The following is a 6,890-nucleotide window of genomic DNA, read 5'->3' on the forward strand; positions in this document are numbered from 1 at the left end:
CACCTGCCGAAATATCTCGAACTGAAGTATATCTGAAGACATGTAAATATGTAATTTTTCTTCCTAATAGATTATTGTATACCTTTACTTTCGTGTTCTTGCTAATTATTTGTGCAGACACAACACCTTTCCACTCTTGTTTTTAACATGCATGCGATCCAAATGTAGGCACATTTTCTTTTTTTATGTTCATCTTCGAACCAACAAACGATAAAACAAACTTCACTTAAACTTTACTATCATGAGTAGGAAAATTGGTTATAATTAAACACTGATTTTTCACATGCAAACGAAGAATGGAAAATAATGATGATTATGTAATCAAGCTACATTAAGCACAATACCGTGACTTAGGAAACATTACTGATTATATCATCCGAAATTAAAGTAACTCGAAAAGTGTTGATATGTCGTCAAACCAAACCAAACCAAATAAATGTTGAAAGATATGAAGAAGTTGAAGCATAGAAACTTTTAATTAAGAAATTACTGGATTCTACATTAAATAACCCATAAAGCTTTGATATGTTTCAAAACAATTAAACCAACCACCATGAATAAATATTTGAAGATATAAAGAACTTGAAGAATAAATTTTTTTTTCCAAAAATTACTGAATTTGGAATTAAATAACCCAAAAGGGTGTAAGGTTGCACACGTTTGAACACCCGGTAACGTGTAGTCACCGGGACCCAACACGTTGTAGACTCAGTCGCAAAGGAGACAAAGAACAAGAAAAACTTCAACTGTTGTTTCAATTTTGAAGAAAAGGCCTTTATTCCCCATTCTTCCGCGACACGTGACTTCTCATTACGTCTGTGATGTCTCCCATGTCTTTGACGCGCTCGTTTTCTCTAACGTGCTCGTCTTCTTTAACGCGCTTGTCAGTCTGTACACATGTTCTTTTTATAGCCGTTTTCTTTTTCCTTGTTGTGAAGTCACTTTTCAGACGGTTCAGCATCTGCATACAGCCGCCATAGCCTCGTCCGCGCTCTGTTACAAGGGTTGATATGTTGTAAAGCATTACAGCCAAACCAAACTCCATGAATAAATATTTGACGATTTAAAGAACTTGAAGCACAAAAACTTTTCTTTAAAAAATTAGTGGATTTTAAATGAAATAAACCGAAAAGGGTTTATATGCCGCCAACGTAAATACACAACTAAATTTGTGGAAAATCTTGCTACATTCGTTTTCCTGATGGAATCGCTAGGTCTAGTGAAGTATTCCACCAGGAATTCGCCATAATTATAGAGCAGACAATGTGGCCTAATAACCCACAAAATATTTAACAAAACTGAGACTCATCTTTGACCGATTTCATAAACAGTACGTGGAAGTAAATAAATATAAATGTCGTTTTCGCTTCGACAAGTGACAAATAACACAATCGTGACACCCGAGAAGCTAAAGGAAGATCAAAACTAGATCCAATAAAAGTAGAAGCCATTAACGAAATTTGCATAATATTAGCAAGACTTGTAGGAGATTTTCGGGACGACCAACTGTCTATGTCAATTACTCTCGATATATTCAGAGGTCACAACACCATTGTGACCTCTGAATATACACTTCCAAAAAGACGTAATATTGTTCTCACTTAGTTGCCTCGAAGCAAGAACAAACTAAAGCAATATAAATAGGATGATAATCAGTCAGTCGATATTATATTTTTACAATCGCCACTTAACAGCAAGAATCTCTACAACAAATATGGACTTGGAATAGTAATTGAATAATTGTGTAATGGGAAATGATTGCTCGTATCTGGTGACCCCCTCGTCCAGAATGCGCATAGCTAAGAAAATACCGCATAAATACATACATAGAATATTCACATTATATAATTGGTCATCCAGACACAAACAAAACATGCAAATACATGGCGACTGCAGAATAAATATGGCTACTCATTTTTTTTTTCACAAACTATATTCAATTACTCTTCACCTGAAACGTTCTAAGGTATTCCAAACATTCATTGACTGCCAACACTTTATTTTTGTTCGTCTAAAACTCGTACGTTTTTCTAAACATTACACTCGCATCATTTGCATTAACGCCAAAAAAATGTAACAGCATAGTTAGCAAAAATAGCTTGCAAAAATAATCCTATCAGTTCATATAGGGTAAATAGGTTGTGATTGAAATCACAACTTACCCAAACAAATATAAAAAATAACAGACGTTTTTGCCACCCAATTATTAGTGAACACCAAAGGTCATTGTCAACAAGAAGTACATTAGAAAGCAGTTGTTGCGATAACACAAAAAATAATAAATAAAAAAAAACCATCTGCAAATGTTAGCGAAAGAGGTAGAGATTACTGTATAATGAGAAACTTGTTGTTACCCAGACTACAGGGAACATTACCAGTTATTGTAAGGATATAATCTGCAATGATGGCGTGTGTAAGAACTCCTAGTGAGTACAAATAATAATAATAATAATAATAATAATAATAATAATAATAATAATAATAATAATGATAAAAACATTAATAATAATAACAATAATAATAATAATTACAATCATAATAACAATAATAATAATAATAATAATAATAATAATAATAATAATAATAATAATAATGTGCGGAACTTGCCAGGAATGTGTAACATAAAAAAATCACCATTATATTAATAATTGTTGGCAAACTATATACAATTCCTAAAACAGTGGAAAAAGCAACAAGGAGAAATTGGAATAAAAAGGAAGATTGATACGATGCAACGAACGACAAGGATGAAACAGCTGAAATCTTAAAGAACATCATTGAATGCCGAAACCAACAAACATTAATGCACCCCGGACAATTCTACGTGGAAAAAGAACCAATTATACATAACAGCACACAAATCTAAGGGAAGTGAAATCTGCTAGAAATCCATCAACAATCCCTTCTTCACTCAAATAAAATAGTCGAGGAGGAAGAGCACCAACCAGACCTCTACGGAAAGTGTGCAGAAAGCACTAAGAATTTTGGGGAGATTTACTGCTAATAAAATTTCACAAGGGATCAATGATAAACAGCTGTTTCAATAATGCCAGGTGATTTGCATTGATTATCGAAAGCATGCAGAGAGAGAGAGAGCTGGAAATCTGGGAAGACCTATTGTCAGTCCAAACTCTAGAGAACCCAACTAGTTATTGAACAATCGCTGATACTAACTTGTTTGAAAATAATAAAGAATCATCGGGTGATAAGCAGAAGTACAAGGAAAGAATCGAAGCAGAAAAGTTGACTGAGTTGATAAGAATGAAACTTCAGTTTGAGCGAGGTTCTAAAATGGAATTGTTTGTCTAAAGGTGACTAAAAATAGAGAAAGAACATTTTTTATTTGCTGCTCGGGAGTGGGCACTAAATACTAATGTAATCAATAAAAACATCTTTGTAGTTTAACTCTTGTAACAGTGTCACACATTGTTAATGCGTGTTCAACATTTGCTCAAAAAGAGTACAAACGTCGCCATGAAAAAGCATGTGCAAATCTGCATTAGAGTTTGTGCCAAAAGTTTGAAATCCAAGTGACGGACAAATAGTTCGAACATCACTCAAAAGGGGTAGTGGAAAATAAATGGGTTAAGATTCTCTGGTATTTCAGGATTCTGTGTGATCGAGAGATAACTCACAGGAAACCGGATATTGTAGTTGTGAACAAAAAGACTAATGAATGCCAAATTATTGATGGGACTTGCCCAAACGACATCACTTTTTTTTTTAGGTAAAAAGAATGAGAAACTACAAAAACAATCAGAAACTGAGGGTGGAGATTACTAGGTTGTGGAATAAGAAAATGTCCATCGTGCTAATCATCATAGATGTGCTTGGTTCAATTGCAGATGATCTTGAGAAACATGTGAACTCTTTGTGAATCAAGTACAACATCACTATACTCCAGAAGTCAGTTCTGCTTGGCAAAGAAAACACCATACGCCTGTTGCTTTCCATCTAATTTACCTTTGTACTATGCTCACTAGCTTTGGTGTAAAAGACCGTTCTCGAGCGTAAAAAAGAGCCATGTAAATCACAACACTGGAAGTAAACAAGAAGAAGAAGAAGAAGAAGAAGAAGAAGAAGAAGAAGAAGAAGAAGAAGAAGAAGAAGAAGAAGAAGAAGGAGGAGGAGGAGGAGGAGGAGAAGGAAAATAATAATAATAATAATAATAATAATAATAATAATGATAATGATAATAATAATAATAATAATAATAATAATAATGATAATAATAATAATAATAATAATAATAATAATAATGATAATGATAATAATAATAATAATAATAATAATAATAATAATAATAATAATGGAGAGGCTTATTACCACCCAAATTCCAGTGAAGACCAATGGTCGCTGCCAGCGAGAAATAATTGGACAGCGGCTGTTGCAATAATGCAAATACTTTTACAAAGGTTATTGAAAGGAGTGGAGAGTACTAGAAATCTGGGAAGACTTGCTGTCACTCATGCTTTAGAGAACATTACAAGTTGTTCTCAAAAAGAAATATTTAACTAGGAGTAGTCACACAAGCCAATATCAAAATACATAATTCTGTTCGTCTTCTGCGTAGGTGTCGGGTTGTTTTCACATATTCAAATGCAGTTCACGTAACGTGACAATATTTTAGATACAATTCTTTAACAAACGTATATATAACATCCTCTTTGCGTGACACACACACTTTCTTATATTATTTCCTCCGACTTCTGTAAACGAAGATACTTCTTTTCTAAGAAATAAGAAATAAATAACAGATTATATTTTATATGTAACTTTATTTTCACGTATTCCGCTTCCCTTGGAGTTTTCCAGAGTTTTTCTTTTGGTTTTACATCTTGCTATCTGTCCGATATGCTGCCGTGCATGTAAAACTGACGACTGATCACCTGTAAGCTGACTCCCACTAACTTGTGTTACATGTATGTATCAAAACCTGTTTCTTTGTTAGTTATGCACTTTACGTAAAAAGGTCTATCCTATGTTTATTGTTTTGCTGAATTAAATTCCAAGTTCTTTATTATTGTAATTATGTAATTATTTAACTCATCGGTAAATTCTAAATACGTTTATTGTTTTAAATATTTATCTTACAACATTTTTACTCTGTTGAAATATTTTATATTTCAAAACATTGTACATTAGTTAGATCGTTCATCGATAGTTGCAGTTTCATGGAAGCACTAAAAACCCATCCTGCGTGCGCTTGATAGAAAGGTAGTTGTGGGAAGTTTATATGCATGAACGTAGGACTCGGTTTCGTGTCCCACTTCCGGGAAAACCCGGAAGTTGATGTCTAAGAACTTCCACGACTACACCAGTTCTAATATTTGTACCTCAACTCACTATGAACTATTATGTATGGGGCACAGTCGGGCAATAGCAATGACAAGCTACTTGCCAGGATAAAATTTGTCTTAAATCGTTTCTTGAAGGAAGCCCACGAAGGCTGTGTATTCCAGGTTCAAACCTAGCCTTGATGCTGAAGGCGGCTTATTTGGGTGAACTGTCTTCGACAAAATATACTGTAACAGTTGCACCTTGGTTGCCTGGAATACATCAATTTATGGGCCTGATAAAATGTTTTCTTTTTTCTTTTGTTAAATGTCAAATTTGTCTAGAACACCTTATATATTGCATGTTATGACTTGTTACTATTCTGATTGAGCAAGCAGATGTTAGAATAATTATGACGAATCGTGCAGATGTTTATTTCTAAATAACATCTAGGAATTAATCCATGCCACCATAATATATCAGTGCCACTTATTGTATGTACGTCATTGCTGACGAGAGTGATTAGGTGCCACCTAATTGTGAACATTTGTTATTCTATTAATTCAAATTTATTGAAACGTTTATTCGTGAACTTGTATAATATAACGGCGAGATGTTTGATCAACATTTCTGCTTAGGGATCCGATGTACGTGCACTTTTTAAAGCATGTGCACATCCGACCTTTTTTGGGGGGTGTAAATTGTAGTTTTGCTATTTTCGGGATATAATCGGAGAACAATGCATATTATTGAAACGTGTTAGATATGCGTGGATCTGTCAAACTTGTTGTGGTCCCTTGTCAATTAAGGGCCTTTTAGATTATCTAAAACGTAAACCCTGTCAGTGTTCCCTTAAGGTTCACATAAGCAAGCTGCGAATATTTAAGGTTCTCTCTGTCTCTTTTGTCCCTTCCCTCTTTCTATCTCACTCTTTCTACGCCCCCCTCTCTTTTTCTCGGTCTTTTCATATCACGACTATGGTTCAGGTCGATTATCGGTTGAACAATTTATGGCACAAATCCGAAACAGATACCGCAAAGCCATTTTCATTCGACTAACAGACAAACAATTAGTAAGACCCCCGAATCTTACACACAACACTGCTGATGGCACTCAAGTTATCTATTTTTTATAAATATGTTTACTAAGAATTCTTCATAAGTTTTTGTTTCAGTTTCGATTATAGCTAAAGGAACTCAAGTTATATACCCCTATATATATTTCTTCATAAGTATTGGTTTCGATATATATATTTCTTCATAAGTATTGGTTTCGGTTTCAATTCAAGTTGGTGCACCTAAGTCATATGTTGCTTTTATTTTTGAAATCACAACTTTATATGTAAGAATCGATAGAAAATTGTCTAAGTAATAATATATCCGAAATCTGCATAAATTAAATCATATTTAAGCGTATTTTACGACCAGGCTACGCCGAATATTCCTGCTAGTTTAGTGAAATACTTTTGCAGTTTTAACAAAAGAGCTTTGGCCAAGATCAAAGTGTAGTATCTGTTCTTCAGATACGGCACTTCCATTTCTTGTTCTCTTTCAGTAAAGGAGAAATCCTTCACGACTGAGACAATTTTTATTTTTGTACCTTTTCTCCACGTT

This window comes from Euprymna scolopes, chromosome 16 (genome assembly GCF_053919585.1).
Source record: "Euprymna scolopes isolate OS-2025 chromosome 16, ASM5391958v1, whole genome shotgun sequence".
NCBI classification, from domain to species: Eukaryota; Metazoa; Mollusca; class Cephalopoda; order Sepiida; family Sepiolidae; genus Euprymna; species Euprymna scolopes.